Below are 18981 nucleotides of genomic sequence, written 5' to 3' on the forward strand. Positions count from 1 at the left end.
CTCAGGCACCACTGTGCTCCCCGGGTCTGGCCACCCCCAGCAAGCCCCTGCTGGATCTCAGACATGGGGAGGTGCCCCAGCAGGGCCAGTTTGCTGGAGGGCAGGGGGAAATGCTGCTGGCAAACCACCTGGGATTTCTCAATGTGCAGCTCTTGCAATAGGTAAGGCAAGAAAACAGCTGGTTCATGTCCAGCCATGACTGCACTGGGACCCCCCAGGGGCTGCACACCCTGCTGACCCACCTGGTCTGTGCTGCAGGAAAAGCTCCCAGACCATCCTGGTCTGTGCTCCAGAGGAGCTCCCAGACCATCCTGGTCTGTGCTCCAGGAAGGGCTCCCTGACCATCCTGGTCTGTGCTCCAGAAGAGCTCCTAGACCATCCTGGTCTGTGCTCCAGAAGAGCTCCTAGACTATCCTGGTCTGTGCTCCAGAAGAGCTCTCAGATCATCCTGGTCTGTGCTCCAGGAAGGGCTCCCAGACCATCCTGGTCTGTGCTCCAGGAAGAGCTCCCAGACCATCCTGGTCTGTGCTCCAGAGGAGCTCCCTGACCATCCTGGTCTGTGCTCCAGGAAGGGCTCCCTGACCATCCTGGTCTGTGCTCCAGAAGAGCTCCTAGACCATGCTGGTCTGTGCTCCAGAAGAGCTCTCAGATCATCCTGGTCTGTGCTCCAGGAAGGGCTCCCAGACCATGCTGGTCTGTGCTCCAGGAACAGCTCCCTGACCATGCTGGTCTGTGCTCCAGAGGAGCTCCCAGACCATCCTGGTCTGTGCTCCAGGAAGGGCTCCCAGACCATCCTGGTCTGTGCTCCAGAGGAGCTCCCAGACCATGCTGGTCTGTGCTCCAGGAAGATCTCCCAGACCATCCTGGTCTGTGCTCCAGAGGAGCTCCCAGACCATGCTGGTCTGTGCTCCAGGAAGGGCTCCCTGACCATGCTGGTCTGTGCTCCAGAGGAGCTCCCAGACCATCCTGGTCTGTGCTCCAGGAAGGGCTCCCAGACCATCCTGGTCTGTGCTCCAGGAAGGGCTCCCAGACCATCCTGGTCTGTGCTCCAGGAACAGCTCCCAGTTTTTCCCTAGCAGGGAGCACTGCCCAAGCCATGGCAGCTTAAATACCACACTAACACAATAAAAGCTGGCAATCTGAGTTTAAATTCCAGTCATCTCTGGCCATCAGAGAGCACTGCTGACATCTCCCACACTTTTATCCTGCTGGAAGAGAAACTCCAGCCCTTGGACACAGGTTCATCTCCAGCTTTCCTACGCCTGCACTGCTTTTAAATCAAGAGATTGTGCAACAGGAGTTAACAAAATGAGCTGCACATGAGAAAACGGGGGTCTCTGGCCTCTTTTCTGGCCCCACAGCAGTGGGACACTGCTGTCCCCATGCCAGAGAGGCCCAGAGGGGGTTTGCTTTTGGGACAAGTGACAGCTGAGCCCCAGAGCAGGAGGTGACACTGCCTGTCCTCCACCCGAGGCCACCCCCAGCCCTGCAGGGCAGCCAGAGCTACACCCAGGACTGGGAGTGAGGTCAAGGTGGGATGGAGGGCAGGGAGCTCCTCCAGGGGTGACGGCAGAGCTGCGTGTCAGGGGTAGACCTTCCCTCCCATGGGGCTGACTAATAAATACCTCCAGCTGCTCATCCCAAATCCAAAGCCAGGCAAGCAAGCCTCCTGCAGGGCAGCAGCAGAAGCAAGGTGAATTCTGGAGGAATAGATGGGAAGGCAGGTTTTGCCAGGCTGTGACTGCAGGGAGGCTGTGGAGGCAGAGATTTTGGCAGGCTGAGGCTCTAGGAAGAGCAGAGAGGACAGCAGGAGTTCCTCCACTTTTAAGAGCTCACAGGAGAATGGAGGAAATGCTTCTAAATGAGCCCTGGCTGGTGGTGCTTTGTGTCTCTTAAAACAACCACTTTCTTCTCCTCTGCCTTTTCTGTTTCAAGTAACTCCTGTTTATTCTGAGGCCACTTGAGTTTCACCATCAGTAAAGACAATCCCATGAGGCTCTTCAGTTAAATGCTTATAACATTAATATAAATATGAATATAATGATGAATATTAATGTGCATATTAATATGAATAATACCAGAAGCTCTTCAGTTAAACTGGAGATGGCCTGAGGGGTGGATTACTTTGGTGGGAGAGCCAACTCTCCATTCTCCATGACACCTTTCCCACCTCTCCTTTCTCCCCAAAATCTTTTGGAGATGCCATCCCCAAGGTGTCACCTGTGGGGCCTTTAGCTCAGGACATTCCAGAGGAGAAACTCTTCTGGCTGGCTGAAGGAGGGAGACTGGAATTCAGATAATTTATGCCACTCCCTGCCCACCTGTGTTGTGCCATCCACGAGGGAAGGACGGATGGTGACGCGCATCCCTCGCTGCCGTGTGCGTGCTGAGAATTCCAGGGGTCACCCGGCCCCCACAGGACCCCCCAGCCCTCACACCCTCCTGGCACTCTCTGAGCACAGCGTTTCAAGCAGCCAGATGTCTGTAGCCAAGCCAGAGCCCCGGCCTTCCCTGCAGGATGTGTTCTGCACACCAGAACAAAGAGACAGCCTTTGCCTGGGAGGATTTGCAATCTGAAGCATCAGTATCCTGTAGGAAAAGCAATTAAAGCAGGCAGACAAGGATCTGACACGGCCATTCAAAGCAGGATTACACTTCCTTGAGATTGCTTCAAGTGATCACGATGAGACAATCTAAATTGCTTCTGCCCACTGCCAATAAACTGCACAGTTGGTAAATATTTCAGGATGAGTGCCCCTAAGCGAGGATTCTGCTGCCTGAAAAGGTAGAGTCAAATATTTATGTAAAATTCCCTAACCTCCACACCTCCATGGACTCACACCCTGGAGAGACAGACTTTTCCAGGCTCTTCCCTGCCTCAAAACGGGTTGCAGGGCAAAGCTGGTGCATCCAGCAGCACCAAATCCTGCTGCTGCTTGTAGGAGTGCCCTAAATCCCTGCAGGTCTGCAGGGCTGTGAGACGTGGGACTGCATCAGGCCCTGAGCAGCTCGAGGAGGATCCTATCCAGGGGGACACCCCTCAGCAAGGGGCTCATCCCAGCCCAGGCAAGGAGGTGGTGACACCTCAGCATCACCTGCTCCCAGCCCGTGTGATCCAGCTGCACTGGCCATGCCAGGAAAGGACAGAGAGCTCAGGTGTCAGCCTCCTTCTTCCCTCGGGAAGGCCTGGCAGGTGACACCTCTCTATGTGAGATGTGTCACCGTGTGACACCTCTCTGTGTGAGATGTGTCACCGTGTGACACCTCTCTGTGTGAGATGTGTCACCGTGTGACACCCTCTAATTCACTGTGGGTGAGGAGTCTCTGCTCTCTGGCACACGAGGGACTGACGTGAGCACAGAGTCCCCACAGACAGCCCAGGAAGGGCCAGGAGGGTGGGATGGTCTCTGTGGCTCAGGACACGGGGCACCCAAGTGCCCACTCTGGTCACATCCCACTGGAAACCTTCACTTCCTCCAAGAGCTGATCCTTGTTGGGTGGATCATGGAATCACAGCATGGTCTGGCTGGGGAGGGGCTTTAAAGCCCACCCAATGCCACCCCTGCCATGGGCAGGGACACCTCCCACTATCCCAGGTTGCTCCAAGATCTGCTCAACCTGGCCTTGCAGGGATGGGGCAGCCACAGCTTCTGTGGCCCTTAAACTTGGAAATTATTCTCTTTAGCTGTTTTGCCTCCTTTAAAAGACCTCAGAGTGCTCTGGCAGCCACCACTGAATGGAAATTAAACTGAAAAAAGAAAAATATCCAAAAGCTTTAATGGCTCTTACCCCATTACATGGCAGGAGCTGGTCCAAGCACTGTGCAAAGATCACAGCTCTGATCTGATCCCTCCTGAAGCCATTCTGAGGACAGTAAAACCACAAACTTTGGATGCTTGTAGGCTTCCCTCTGGAAAAAAAAAAGTTAAATTCAATAAAAAGAGGATAAGTGAGAGTGAATTCAGCACATCTCATTCCTGACATCTCTGGCTCTGACTGCACTCACACTGCTGCAAGTCCTGAAGTTCTGGGCATTGTTAAATATGGAATGAGAGTTATGTGTTTGCAAGGAAAATGCTTCAGTCTCCACTAATAGGCAACAAAATATTTTTATTATACTATATATTGACTTATTTAACGATGATGGCAACAGGAGTGCCAACAAAGTTGTGTAATCATCGCTTTTTTTTTTCCATTTTGTTTTTCAACTGCTCAGAAGTTTCACAAAAGCTCCTTGTTTGGTTGGAAATCTTGCAGATCGGGGTGTCACTGCATGGTTTGGCTGTCACCAGGGAAGGGCCACCCCCTTCAGCCTGGATTCCAGGAGCCAGGGAAGGGCCACCCCCCTCCAGGAGCCAGCCTGGATTTCAGGCACCAAACTCCTCAGCACAGCCCAGGACAAAGCCATTAAACCTGCTCTGCTTGGCTCTGAGCAAGGTGCTGAGGTTTGGCAGCCACCAAGCCCTGCTGACACGGGTTTAGTAGAGCCCAGCTGGGAATCAGGTTTGACAGATCTGTTCCTGAATGCCCAAAGCTGCTGGATCTCTTTTTTCCTCCTCTGAGGTTTTCCAAGGAGGAAAAACCGACTGCTGCTACGATGTCTTTACATCCCCACACAAAACACCTTGGGAGGGTGTCTCTTCCCATGGGGCTCCCTCCAGCACTGAGATTTAGCAGCTCAAACCCCCAAATTAAGGTGAAGGCTTTGGCCATACCTTGGTGCTGGCAGCTCTGGCTCCATCCTGGGCGTCATTCCCAGAGGAGAAGGCGGGCATTTCCATCCAGGGCAGGATGGAAAACTGCAGTGCCCGTTGGACAAAACATGCTGGAAACTTTCTGTTTGGAGAAGCTGGAATCAAAACAGTGAAGAGGTTTTTTGGATCCTAAGAGCCTCTCCAAGCTCTGAGTGCGGGCAGGGAAGAGCTGATTTTGAGCTGCTATCGGCACGAGCCATTGCAGGTGAAATTTGTTTTCCTTGGAACAGGCAAATCCATCTGGAACAATGGCAGGAATCGACATCTTGCAGGGAAAGATTTTGTTTCATCTTGAAATGCTGCAACACCTTGAAATATTTTCCAATGGAAATGACATTTTCTTTCTGCTGATAAACACAGGAGTTCTCCCATCACAATTTCCATCCTTCTCTGGCCCTTCCCACTTCAGCAGCAGTGGAGCCACATGCAGGAGCAGTGGAGAGCCATCCAACCACCCCATCCAGGGGGATGGAGAGCCATCCAAGCAGTCCCCATGGGCACAGCTCATGGGAACACCTCTTCTAGTGTGGAAAACAGAGGGCAAGACGGTGGGATGTGCTCTGGGCTGAGGAGCCATGAGAGCTCGGGGGATGGCCGACAAATTAGGAGAAAAACAGCACTGAAATGTGACATATCACAGAACAGGTGACCTGGGGATGGCTTTCAAAGCTCTTGGTTTCTCCCTGACAGGAGGAGGAGGCCTCTTTGCATCTCCTCTGTGGGCTGGGTGGGAGCAAGTCCCCGCGGACCCACGTCCAGGGCACAGGAGGAGCACTGGAGAGAAGCCAGAACCCCTGCCAGTTTTCCATAAAGAAATGGAAGGAAAACAGGTAACAGCTGAGAAATCTGAGTGCTGCCTTGCTGTAGTCTCAGGTTTCTCATACCTGGAGAACTCAAGGAACCTCCCACCCCTCCCATCTCCAATCCAGACAAAAACTCTGCTCTTGAAAAGCTTCATCAGCAGAAGAAAGTTGCAGTCTCAGGTTGGCTGCAGCGTTACCCTTTCACAATTTCAAAACATTTCCTTTAGATCGTGCCTTTTTTAGCACTCTGTGATTAGCTCACATTCATAAGCAATCATTTCTGAGCAAAATAATCTGCCGCTGTTTCCTCTCAAAAATGGGCTGAGGACTCTGAAACATCTTCCTTCCCTCATCCCCCCCAGCCCACATTCTAAATGATTGTGAAAAGCTTTGGGTTTGAAACAAAAGGTGTCCCTTTTTTCCTTCCTCTTTGGAAACAATTTTTAATGGAAAAAAAGTCAAAGTATTCCAGTCAAACCTGTTGGAAAGAGGATCCTCTCTTTCCTCTTCTCCTTTAGGAGATGGGACAAGCGGGAACAGCTTGGGACTGGGAGAGGGCAGGGCTAGGTGGGATCCTGGGGAGAAATCCTTCCCTGTGAGAGTGGTTACTCCTGGCACAGGTTGCCCAGAGGAGCTGTGGCTGCACCTGGATCCCTGGAAGTGTCCAAGGGCGGGCTGGACAGGGCTTGGAGCCACCTGGGACAGTGGAAGGTGGGGTGGGGCTGGATGGCTTTAATGTCCCTTCCCAAACCATAGCGTGGTTCCACGATCCAGCATCCTGATGGAGGTGATGCTGCAGCTCCCAGGCCACCCCACAGCCCGTGTGCCCCTGACTGTGCTGGGGATGGGCTGGTGGAAGGAACCACTCAGCACCACGTCCTTGGACCAGCCCCAGCCCACACAGCCCCTGCTCAGGGTGTCAGCAGGGCAGCCTGGCTGTTCCCAGTGCTCTGAGGACAGCAAGGACCCAGGTCACACAAGAAGGGAGTGAGCTTGGAGCAGGTGTGGTGAGGAGCTGCCAGCTCCCATGACACACACTTTGCCTTCACACTCCACCTGAGCCACTTCAGAGCCTCCCGCCAGGTGACAGAGAGAGTGACTGAGTGACTGCTCAGCCTCTGCCACGGCTGCTCAGCCTCACCCTGAAAAGGGAGGCAGGTCTTTATTTTCACAGGGCAATCAGTGAATGGTTCTGACAGCCATGATGGAGCCCTCCCACCCAGAAGAACTCCCTTGACCAACCATCTTCCTGATGGGCTTGGCTTGACTTACCTTAGAAATGACTGGTTTTGAGTCAGGAACATTGTGTTCCTCCTCTGTATCTGACAGCTGACAGTCAGACGAAGGATTTGTCACAAGGTTTGAATTCCAGAGCAAGAGGCGCAGCTGAGATCCCACCAGCTGGATCCATAGTGGCTGGCTGCACAGAGACCCCACTCCAGCTCTCTTTGACAAGCCAGCCCAGAGCTGTAAGGGGAGATACACCCCAGTGTAAAAAGGATGTGGTCAGTGATGGCCCCCTGAAGCTCTCCCAGAATCAATCATTTCACAAGCTGCCAGCTCATGGAGCAAGCTGCCTGTTTTCCCTTGGAAGTGGCATTTTAAAATTTCCCCACACCCTGAGCAAAAGGAGAGTGACAGGAGCTGCTGTTCTTTAGAGAAGAAACTCCCCTGAGCTACTCACCTGAAGGGAGGACCACGCAGCACTGTCACTGGGGTAGGGTGGTAGAGGCCACTGGGGGAGTTTGGTCAGCATTTGGAATTGCACAGTCATCCTTCAGCTCCCTCCCTTCTGGAGTCAAGGAGAATTGGCTTCACCTGGCAGGGGTGGGCACCGTCTATCCAGAACAATGGGAAGCCTCATGGACACCACCACTCTTTTTGGGGCCAGCTGAGCCCTTCACAGACAGCCTGTGGGGTGATTTCAGTGGGGCTGCTCGACCATCCCATCCCAAGCACTGCCCTTCTTTTGGTGAGGAGACACCAAAGTCCTCACCCCACTCAGCCCAGATTCCAGCATCCCTGGCACCCCAGGGACAGCAGGAACCCCACAGCCCAGTGCTCCCCTCGGCACCATGAAGGGAAAAGCTCTGACTCACACCCAAAGACATGTTCAATGTCTTTTCATCCACACAAGTTCAATAATTTCAGCAAGGGATCATTTCCTCCTGTATTTGACCTCTGGCTTTGCTTTTCCTTCTCCTGCAGTCACCAGGTCACACCAGTGAGAAATGTCAACCCACTTCTGGGAACCGCTTCCTGAAATGTGCCCACCTCTGTTATCTCTGTGTTGACATGCTGCTGAAGGAGCCTCTTGACTGGAAACACTCAGCTGGGAAGAGAAATGGGACATCCCATCCTGCTCCTGCCTCCTCCCTGCTCCTTTGGGGAATGTCTGTAGGAAACACAACCCCATCCCTCATGCTCAGGACACTCAATGGCAAGGCTGATGAGGTCCTCATCACCAAGGCACCAAACATCAGACAACAGCTTTCCTCACGTGACTTTTTAATACCAAATTTAAACCACAATGAGCCTGGAAAGATAAAAATAGTGGTTTAAATTTAGGTGGAATAGACTGAGAGGCACCGTCGGCACTTTCCCTGGCAGCGACAGCAGTCTGCAGCCAGGAGGAAGCAAACAAAACAGGAGGAGGGGCTGCCAGGCCAGCTGTAGGATGCAGTTGTTGAGGAGATAGCCAAGGAAAGATGATAGCATGATGTCTGTCCCCTGGAGGCTCTCTGGACAATGCCTGACTCATCGTTTGCTGCCTGCTCCCCTGCTAGAGCGAGCGGGGCAGGGGATGGAACATAACTGAGATAGGTGGAGCACAGCAGCAGTTCTTCTCTCGCATGACTCAGGCTGTACCTCCTCCCACCCCCAGAGGCCCTGGTGTTTGGGGTCTTCCAGGGATCCAAGCTGTCCTCTCTGTGGGCTCTTGATGTCAGCAGAAGGCCGTGGGCACCTGGAGACTCATCTCCTTTTCCAGTCCCACCAGGAGGTTTGCTCTCAGGTGAACGATGTCTGCTCAAACCCAGCCTGGGCACAAGCAGAGCAGCAGCAGAGGGATGGGAAGATGCCACGAGGAATTAAGACTCAGCCAGTTCCCCTCTGCTGCCACAAACAGCAGTGCAGATCTTGCCTGGTCCATCCATGTATCAGGAAGCAGGTTCCTCACTCACCCAAATTAAGGAAAATTAACTCCTGCAGAGGTTGCTGGTGCTGGCATGGACAGCAGCTGCTGCCCCTCCAAAATGCTGGGGAAGACCCAAGGACAGGAACATCAACTTGTCCTGTCAGCCAGGAAAACTCCCAGAAGAGATGTCAAGGATGTGATGCAAACCTGGGGCTAAGGGGAACCTAGAGGGGAAAGATCACAGCCTGGTGTGGACAGAACCCATCAGAGAGGTGGGTGCAGGCAGCAGCTCTCTGGCCCTTGAGTCACTTGGTGCCATCCAGATGGACAAAGTTTCTGGGTTTTCATGGAGCAGTGCCCTGCCGTGGTCTAGAGACGCATCCTTGGGAAAATAACTATGGATGTAGGACACGGGGCATCCTCCCCCCAGGTCATGGGCACAGAGGGGTTGAAAGAGCAGGATTTGGTGCTGTCTTTGTTCCCCAGACAACCAGCCTTTCCCTGCCTCCTGCAGCCTCAGAGCCAGCCCTGATCCTTGATGCAGCCAGGACATTTCACAAGAGCGTGGCAGCACCGAACCGGGAGGGATGGCTCTGTGAACAGCCTGTCCAGAGCTGCTGGCATCCCCAGCTGGACACCAGCCCGGGACTCCTTGTTCTGCAGCACCAGAGATAAGAGGCAGAGCCACTCACAGAGCGCTGAGTGACAGCCAACATCCCCCCTGGAGGGACCAGCCTCGGGAACATCACCTTCAGCGCCCAAATTCCCAGGCAGAAGGAGAGCAGAAGGTTGTGCCCCTCGTGGTGAGGAGGGCACCAGTGCCAAAGTGGGGCTGCACATCTCCCAGCAGCACCCACGGGGGTGGTTCTCCTCCCAGAGCCCGTGGACACATCCCAGGGCACGCCAGGGCATGGCAGGGCTCTCTCATGGGGAAGGGACAACCTTGTTGGGGACATAGTACTGGGCTGGGGTCTCACTGGAGCGTGGGGTGTCCCAGCTACCTTTGGCACAGTCCAGAGATGCTCCATACAGGGAGTTTGGGACTGCTGCAGTTCCCTGGGGCTGCTGCAGGCAGATCAACCACTGGATAGAATCCCAGGATGGTTTGGGTTGGAAGGGACCTTAAAGACCATCTCATTCCAAAGCCCTGCCATGGGCAGGAGGAATGTCTTCCACCAGACCAGGTTGCTCCAAGCCCCATCACATGGAGTGTGCAGAATGCTGTGCTTTCACTGCCAGCTTGGTGTTGGAAGCATTGCTGGGAATCACACAGGAATGGTGAGGACACAAGGCCTCATGGAGTGTGATATGGGGTTTGATTTAACACACTCAGTGTGTTTATATGGTGAGGTCCCTTGAGAAGCAATTTATCATTCTTTGCACAACAATCCAGCCTCCTCTCCTGCTCCTGCCATGCTGCCCAGGAGCACAAGGCGTCTCTGGTGGGTTCCCAGGCCAACATTTCCCTCTGCAGCACAGAGTCCCTTTCTACTCACTGGACACAGCAGCACAATTCACAGAAGCAGAATCTTGTGGCACAGAGCAAACCCAGCAGGTGTGGGGTGCAAAGAGGGAAAGCAGACCTGCAGCTCCTTAGGGCAGAGCCGTCCCCACCACACACTGCCAAGTCTCAAATGTTTTTTAGCCTCTTTTGCAATCCCCACCCCAGGAATTCTCACCTGGGCTGCTGGCACCTCTTCAACTCAGAAAAGTGCCAGGACAGGGGATTTTTTCAAGGCTTCATGGATAATTCCCTTTTTCTTGGGCCAGGTGATACCGGGACATTCTCCTGCAGCGTCCAAGAGGAAAGGTAAACAGGACACTCGGATTCAAACAGAGGGTGTGTGCTCTTCCTTGGCAATTATTTTGAAAAGGCTGACTGGAATGCTGACTGGTATGGCTTCCTCTGGACTGGGAATGTCCCCTGCCACTGCTGGGACTTGGACCAGGACCAAAGAGGCAGCTGGGTGGGTAACACAGCTGGAGGAGTGGAGACATCGGGGTGGTGGGTTCTGTTTTCTCCCACCTTTTCATGTGTACAAGAAACTCTTGTAGGAAGGGTTCTCCTTGGGAAGGATTCAGGAAGAAAATCAATGATTTCAGCAGAGAAAAGCCCAAAGCAAGTGTGCACTCAGGTAAAAGCAGATCCAAACAGGTTTTGCTCCCAGATTCAATTCCTTAATTGAATGGGAATGTGTTGCACTCGAGCTCAATGGAAAACAGCAGAAATGAGCCCAAGAAGAGGCAGAACTTGAGGAAACCATTTTTTGGTCAAACACCATAAATTCAAGCAGAGGAGTGGGTTTCTAAAGTAGCTGTGGCTGCCCCGGGATCCCTGGAAGTGTCCAAGGCCAGGCTGGACAGGGCTTGGAGCAGCCTGGGATAGTGGAAGGTGTCCCTGCCCATGGCAGGGGGTGGAATGAGAGGAGCTTTAATGTTCTGTCCAACCTAAACCAGTCTAGGATTCTGTGTTCCACATCCACAATGGAAGGGAAAGGACAGGTCCCTTCCCACCCAAACCATTCTGTGATTCCAGGGTTTAATGCTCCAGATGGAATGATGGTTCTGTGGAATGGAAGCCAGTGACTCAGACGTATGCCAAGTGAGGACCAAGGATCCACTGCCCCAGCTGGCTTTGGGCCAGCTTGGCTGTGCAGACACAGGTGCCAGAGGGGAAACCCCTGTGTCCCTCAGCAGGACATTCCATGGCTTCCCATGACCAGGGAGGGATGGACATCTAATGTGCAATCTGTCGGTCCCTTTTCCCAAGGAGTTTGGGAGTGTGCTGGTCCTTTTCCATGACAGATGGAAATGAGTGAGGCACAGGTACAATATTTTCCCTGCTTCATTGTTTCCAAGCCCTTTCAGAAGCTGAGTTTCTAAAGAGAAGGGTGGATTGGCAGCATCACCTTAATGAAAACTAATTAAACATAATTATTTAGCCCTTGGAAAATATTCCTGCTCCACCAGCAACACCCTGCAGTTGGCTTTTAAAAGGCAGGAAGAAAGTCCTTTTCCAGAAGCAGGTTTTCCTATCAGCTGATGTGGTGGGGAGAGCTTCTCATTGAGGCCTTTCATGCTCACAGAAACCAGCTTGGCCAAGAGTCTGGCACAACCAGCCTGAGCTTTGCATTTTTGAGAGTAAGGAACAGCCTCCTCCACCCAGTTTCATGGATTTAGGAAATCTGCAGTGAGGTGGGTAGAGTGAGGGGGGGGAAAGCTTCACCGTATCTTCTGATTTTTCTCTGAAAGCTGCTGGATTTAGCATTGAAGAGGTTTTAGAGAGTAAGATATTCCTACCAGAACATTCTCTGCAAGCCGAAACCCCCCAAACCACACAACCAGCCACAGATCAGGATGTTCTGTCTGATGAACTCAGTGAACAGGAAGGGCCATTTCTCAGAAGGGAAGGGTCAGGGAAACGTCAGCCCCTGGTTTGCAGAAATGGATGAGCACTGAGATAAGTTGGAGTTACTAGAAAGACAGAGAGGCCTGGGTTCTAAGAGTCTGCTGGTTTTGTACATTACTTTTCTCCTCTACTATCCCACAGCTCTTCCTCTCTTTCCCTGTGACTCTCAGCACCAAGGACCTGCAACACTCAGTGGTCCAGGCAGCAAAGGATGGGAAAATCCTCCTGACTTCTCCCTCCTTGGGATGCTTCCTCATCTCTTCCCTCCGTTTCTTGGGAGTTCAATTTTCCCAGAGCCCTTTGCAATTCATTCAAGGGGATCTCTCCATGAACATATTCCAGGCTGCCCAGAGCAGCTGTGGCTGCCCCATCCTTGGAATGACCAAGGCCAGGTTGGACAGAGCCTGGAGCAACCAGGGATGGTGGAAGGTGTCCATGCCCACGGCAGGGGGTGAAATGAGATGAAATTTAAGGTTCTGTCCAACCTAAACCAGTCTGGGATTCTGTGTTCCACATCTGGAGCCTTACCATGACACAGACAAGTGTGGCAGGGAGGGATCAGTGCTGGCAGTGCTGGCACAGGAGGGGACACTGCCCGCGTGTGCTCCGGAGCTGTCCGGAATGGAGGAAGCCATGAGCAGAAAGGCTGGGCTGAGTTCTCAGCACCAGCCCCGCTCTTCCCGGAGCTGAAAGAACAAGAAAAAGGAATTGTGTGTTGCAAAACCATTGGAATCTGCAAGGTCACAGCAGAGACTGACCCAGCCTGCCCGGGCTTTGCCCAGAGGGAGCCCCGTGACCAAGGTGGTCGGCAGCAGAACCAAAACCCCTGGATTCTCAGATGTCATCTTTTCACGACCTTTCTTCCATGGAAAACATGTGATTTTTGATTGTAAAGAGCCCACGGGAACCAGCTCTGAGGCAGACAATCCCTGGCTCCTGGGGCCAGTGAAACAATGGGAGCTCTTTGGGAAGCTGAGCCGAGCCCGTGCCGATGTTTTGGGCCATCATTGTTTCATAAAGGGGTTTGGGACCCCTGGTCCTTGACCACCAGGGAGGTGGAATCTGCCACTGTGGCTCAGGGAGAAAGCCAAGTCCTGATGAGATGCTGCTATTCAGTGGCAGAAGTGATGAGGTGACCCTCCCTCCAAGGCTGGCAGCCCCTCCTGGGCAAGGTGTGGGCTCAGCCCAAACCCAGGCTGGGGGTGTTTTGGAGAGGGAACAGCCCAGGATCCCCTCAGCCTCTGCAAACCCAGCTGCACCAGCAGCAACTTGACCCCCACACCACTCACAGAGCTTACAAAGATGAGCCCAAAAGAAACCCCAAAGCACAGATCCCACTTTTTAATGGACAAGGGGGCTCAGGGATTCCAGAGAAGAATGGAATCGGGGATTCCATGCCCCACTCTGACCCCTCACCCTTGTGCTACTGAGCTGCATCTTTTCCATGCAATCACTCAGTTCCCTGTCTCTTCCTCCCTGATGCTTCAGGTGAGCACAAATTTTGTAAGTCATGGCTAAAATCACAGCTCTTGCCAACACCGAGGTCATTGGAGCTGTAGGTCAGGTCTGTAGCAGAAAGCAACACCTTTTATTAATATTTCTAATTTTCTAACATTTCTATTTCTAATATTTTCTAAAACACCACGTCTCCTCCTCAGCCTCATCTTGCTAAAGGTGTGCACAACACTTCTCCTAAGTCTTCCCAGCTGAGTTTCTAGGGAAGCTTCTAGCGTGCTTATGGTCATTTCCTCTGATTTGTTCATTGTTTTGATAGTCAAAGTGCCTTTGGCATGGTCAGAACTGATTGTGGGTCTCCAAAGCCTGGGCTGGTCTGCAGAGCCTGCCCCACACCCCCCCCCCAGTCACAGAAACGTGCACACATGAAGTCTTGGCTGGAATATTGGACAGAAAATACTGTTGGAATATCAGCTAGAAAATAGTGAAGTTTGCCACTGCACCCCGGGGCAAGGTGGACAAGAAGATAAGGTCATACACGGAGGATGCTCACTTAAGAAAAGTGATCAAAGGAGGCTTTTTGGGTAATCAAGTGCAATTTTTATCTCTATGACGGAAAACTTGAGTTATACAGCCCACATGTACCCTCTGGAGCAGAATTTCAAGGAAAAGAAACTCCCTGCATACTTTTGGATGCCTCATTTGCTGAGAGAGGGCTGAATCACAGCATTTGACTAACTGAGGAATCCAGCTTTCTCCAGAAAAACTCACCATGGCACAACTTGTGCTGCTTCCCCTCCTCTAGACCAAGCCATGGTTGATGTTTCCCCAGAGACCTGAAAACTGAGACACTTTGGTAAAACCCTTGCCTGGTGGATATCATCCAACTTTCAGTTTCCAAGGCCTCAAAAATATGAACTTGGGAAGCAGCACAGGCACATGCCAGTGGTGCAAACATTACCCAAAGCAACCTGAGGCAAGATGTCGAGTAATTTACTCCAGGGTTACTCAGGTTCTTTTGTGCTGACAGGGGTGGGGGGCAAAAGAAAACAACTTACATTTGAGAAGTGGTTTATTTACAGGGTTCTTTGACCCTCCTGGCTTTCAGCTCAGGACCTGCAATGGTTTTCAGGCTTTTCCACTTCCCAGGTATGACCCAGGTTGAGCTTCAGCACAGTTGCCACCAAGTTGCTTTCTAAGCCAGGAAAAAAAATCCCTTGGGAGCTACTTGTGATAACTCCTGACTTCCTTTTCTTTTGTCTCCTCACTCCCTGGGTTGCTGCCTTTTTTTTTTTTTTTTTTTTTAAATATGGAATATTTTTAAGGATGTTAAAGCAGAGCAGCCCAGCCCAGGGAAAGTGTGCCAGGGGTGGCTGCCCTGTGCCACAGGACAAGAGTGATTTCCCTGCAGGAAGGGTTGACTGCCTTGGCCAAAGACCTCGAGCTGCTTGGGGAGCAGGAGTCCTGCAGCAGAGCAGACAGGATTTCCAGCTTGGAGAACAATTCCCATCAGGATGTGTTGCTAAGGTCACAAGTGGAAGCAGCAATGATATCCATGCCAAGACTCTCCAGAGCTTTATCCAGGCTCCAAGGATAAGTGAGGCTTTGCAAGATACAAGGGAGCTGGACCTGGACCACCCCTGCAAGGAGAAACAACGGATGCCCAGCATTCCCCAGACCCCTGAGTACCACTTGGATCATCCTGGGTACCTGTGGATTCCTGGAGGCAGGATCAGTCCATAGGAGACACAGGGTGTTGTTCCCATAGCCTATTCACAGGACCTATTTCCTTCATGGGGAGGGCAGCAGAGCTGAGTTGACCAAAGCCAAAAGTGACATGGGCATGGCTTCCAAGCAGCATCCTGAAATGTTCCCTTGAGGCAGGACAGCAATGTCCAAAGCTGGCCCAATCCAGACAGGGACAAGCAGCTTCTTTAATGACAATAGAGTGAAGGGAGGGGCAGATCCACACCTCTTCCCTAGGCCTTGAGACAAGGATGAGAGGAGAGCAGCTGTCACCCAGCAGCACAGACAACGTCCAGGTTCCCATGGCAGTGGTCCCAGCTGGCCCCATGGGCTCAGAAGGGCAGGCCTGGTGCTTCCAGGGCACACACAGACTCTCAGCATGGGCAGGGAAGGGAATCCAGCAGCGATTCCCAGCAAGCTGGACACGCAGGGTGGCATTTTCCTGCATCAGTGATGATGCCCAGCCAGGCAGAGCGGGCTGTGAGTCAGCAGAGGAGCGGCGTCCCTTGGCACTGCACCCCTTGTCCTGTCTCCAGCTCCTCCTTCTCCCTCTGCCTGCTCTCCCACTGTGGTTTCAGAGTGATGTTTTCCTGCTAAGCCCACGTGTGCGGAGACTTGCCCATTCTTCCCCAAAAGCCCCCTGAGCCATGGCATTGACGTCAGCAGCACTCCAGCTGTCAAACAAGGGAGATTAAGGCTTGGCAGGCGGTGCCAAGCCGTGGAGCACGTGTACCTCCCCGGGCAGGTGAGCAACATTCCCTGCCCAACAGGAACAGGCACATTGCATCAACCCATCTGCTGCACCTGGACACCTGACCCGGCCTGATCCCTGGCAGGAGCTGGGTCATGCCTGTGCAGCCCCCAGGGGTCACGGTCCCTGTGCTCACCCACCGTGGCCAGGGCACAGGGCTGGATGGAGGAGTGTCCTGCTTCACGGCAAGTTTGGGAGAGACAAGGACAAGGAGGCAGAGCCTTGGCAGGGGCAGCTCGTCGCTCCAGCCCCTGGGAGGGTTATCCTGCGTGCCAAGGGATGTGCCAGGAACAGGCCTGGGGCTCCTCCCTCCCTGCTCTGCCCAGCACAGGGACAGAGGCCACGACAGAGGAGCGGCACAGCCGAGGCTGCGCTCCCCGCTCGGGGGGCTCAGCCCTGGGGGCTTTCCTGGAGCAGACATCTTCAGGACACTCAGTCCCAACCCACAGCAAGAGCCTGGGCAGCAGGGAATGTCTGGGACGTGGCCAGGCTGGCACCAACTTGAGGGAGCAGCTGGAAAGACTCCTGGAAAACAGGAAGGGAGATGCTGCTGGTAATCACGCTTGACCATCCCATTGTCCTGGCTTTGCATGCCAACCTTCCCATTCCTGCTGCAGGCACAAGGTGCCCCACGGCCAGCAAGGCTGCCAGGACCTGTCTTTTGCCAAAATAAAGGCGGCAGAACTGCAAACACCAAGGTCACCCAGCACTGCCACTGTAACTCAGCTCCCAGGCCGTGCTCAGTAAGGACCTGGGGGCCCCCAGAGCCAGAGGAGAGACAGAAACATCCCTGTGAGCAGAGCAGCACCTGAGCCACCAGCAGGGCACCAGCCTTCCTCCCAGCCTTCACTCTTCACCAAACAGGCAGAGCCAGGAGGGCACCTGAGGTCGGAGAAGCACAATCTGCAACACCCAGAGATAGGAACCACAAGGATTGACAGCTCCAGCTCGAGCTACAAACCCTGTAGGGCTTGTGCCCTGCTTTCTGGGAAGATCTCCAGCTTAGTGTGTCTCCTCCTCCAACGGCAGGATCCCGCTGGCAAACTGGGTCTGGCCAAGAGGGAAGCATGTGGCTCACCCAGGAGGGACAGACAGAGCTGCCTGGGGACAAGGGCACAGCACACCCATGGACATGGCCAGTGTCCATGTCCTGCCCACTCCCTCCACTCCAGGCTGGGAACACCAGACCCCCCACACCAACAGGAGAGCCAGGCCCTGGCACCTCCTTGTGACAGGGCTCCTGTAACTCACCCTGCCCATGGGAATACCTGTTGGTGAGGTCCTGCCTCTAACCAGGAGATGCTCCCTCTCCCAGGCTTACTGGGATGGCAAGAGGCATGAACAGTGCCATGACTCAACATGAGCCAGGCCATCTCCTCCCTGCAGGAACATCACCAGGACAGCTGGACACCAATACCTGGAGGGGACACGAGCAGAGGAACAGAGCACTGGGAAGAGCAGTAGCTGCCACCAGCAGGCTGAGACAGACAGGGGTGTTCAGCTGGAGAAGAAAAATTTTGGGGAGACCTTATTGCAGCCTTTTGGTTCTCACAGAGGCTTATAAAAGAGAGAGAAAAAAATTTTACTCAAGAAAATAGCAACAGAATAGAGGGAAAGGGTTTTAAACTGAAAGGGGAGAGATTTAGATTGCATAGTGGGAAAAAATTGCTCCCTGTGAGGGTGCTGAGGCCCTGGCACAGGGTGCCCAGAGAAGCTGTGCCTGCCCCTGGATCCCTGGAAGTGTCCAAGGCCAGGCTGGACAGGGCTTGGAGCAACTTGGGCTAGTGGAAGGTGTCCCTATCCCTGGGGCAGTGGGTGGAATGAGATGGGCTTTAAGGCCCCTTTCAAAGCAAACCATTCTGTGATTCTACAAAAAAAGCCCAGGGTGAGATTTTTCATAGAAAGCTCCACTGAACACCCCACCCTACCAAGGCACCCTGCAAGTAACACCCCCTGTGCCCACCGAGCCACAGTGTGATACCCAGCTCTGCCCTTCTGGCTGGGCTTTAAGTCACTGTAAGATCCTCACAGCCCAGGAGACCCTTTCCCAGAACCTCCTCTGCTGCTGAGGCCCTTTTCCTGCCCCCACGGCTCCCTGGATGGAGTTCCCTCACTGGAAGGCCATGGTCCAGGGTAGGACATGCTGACCCATCCTGACACAGCAGCTCAACAAACACCTGGCTCCATCCTGGGGCGTGGTGGGGACAGGTGACAGGCAGCCACCCCACCCTGGCACTGTGTCATGACATTTGCTGCTCCTCAGCTCTCCCTGCATATCCTCAGTGGTATCTGAATTTCTCCCAGGTCCAGCTCCCTGCTCACACCAGGAAGAGTGGTCTGGATGACCATTCAAGGTCCCTTACAATCCATTCCATTATTCTCCTGTCTGCTCCCCACTGGGTTTGTGACCTTCAAAATATTCAAATGTTTTGGTCTCATCCAAGTTTTCCTCTGTCTTCCAGGCTGAAGTTTTCCTGCTGGCTCTGTTTGAGCCCTGGTCAGTGCATCCCACCACCCCCACCACCTCCCCTGAATCACCTGCTCAGAGCCCCAGGTCTTCTCTGGGCACTCCTCTTCCCCGGCAGAGCTTTCCAGGAAAAAGCTTAACCGAAAATCTCTGGCAGCATGGACTTTGGCCAGGAAGAAAGCAACAAGCAAACATGAAAACACCAACCAGACCCATCAGCATTTCCTTTTCCTCTAAATGCCAGGGGTGAAGGAAAGAGGAAGGACTTGGGGTTTGTTTTCACTCTCACGGGGTTGCGCACGAGCCGCAGCCCCACGCGCGGCCGAGCCCACGCCAGCCTTTATCTCCCTCAGCAAACAAACCACCCGGCCACTCCACGGGGAGGGTGCCCCACAGCTCGGCCTCATCCCCGAGCACACGGACCCACCCTGCTGAACCACCCAGCCTGGAGCCAGGGATG

At 53.4% G+C, this 18981-nt stretch overlaps 1 long non-coding RNA gene across 6 annotated transcripts; it reads right to left on the reverse strand.

Annotated features, from left to right (window-relative positions):
• Positions 1 to 1921: 1921 nt before the first annotated feature.
• Positions 1922 to 17723, reverse strand: LOC132331588 (uncharacterized). 6 transcript variants are annotated; one of them, XR_009487635.1, is made up of 6 exons: positions 15268 to 17723; positions 14329 to 14400; positions 6830 to 12788; positions 4716 to 4849; positions 3233 to 3910; positions 1922 to 3200 (listed from the first exon to the last, which is right to left on the reverse strand). It is a non-coding gene; the product is annotated as an uncharacterized LOC132331588 (long non-coding RNA). The 6 variants fall into 6 exon arrangements; XR_009487633.1 differs by lacking the exon at positions 14329 to 14400 and having other exon boundaries at positions 6830 to 7024; positions 7242 to 12788; positions 15268 to 17721; XR_009487637.1 differs by lacking the exon at positions 14329 to 14400 and having other exon boundaries at positions 6830 to 7952; positions 12631 to 12788; positions 15268 to 17719.
• Between the last annotated feature and the right edge of the window lie 1258 nt (positions 17724 to 18981).

Source organism: Haemorhous mexicanus, chromosome 10 (assembly GCF_027477595.1).
Source record: "Haemorhous mexicanus isolate bHaeMex1 chromosome 10, bHaeMex1.pri, whole genome shotgun sequence".
Taxonomy (NCBI): Eukaryota; Metazoa; Chordata; class Aves; order Passeriformes; family Fringillidae; genus Haemorhous; species Haemorhous mexicanus.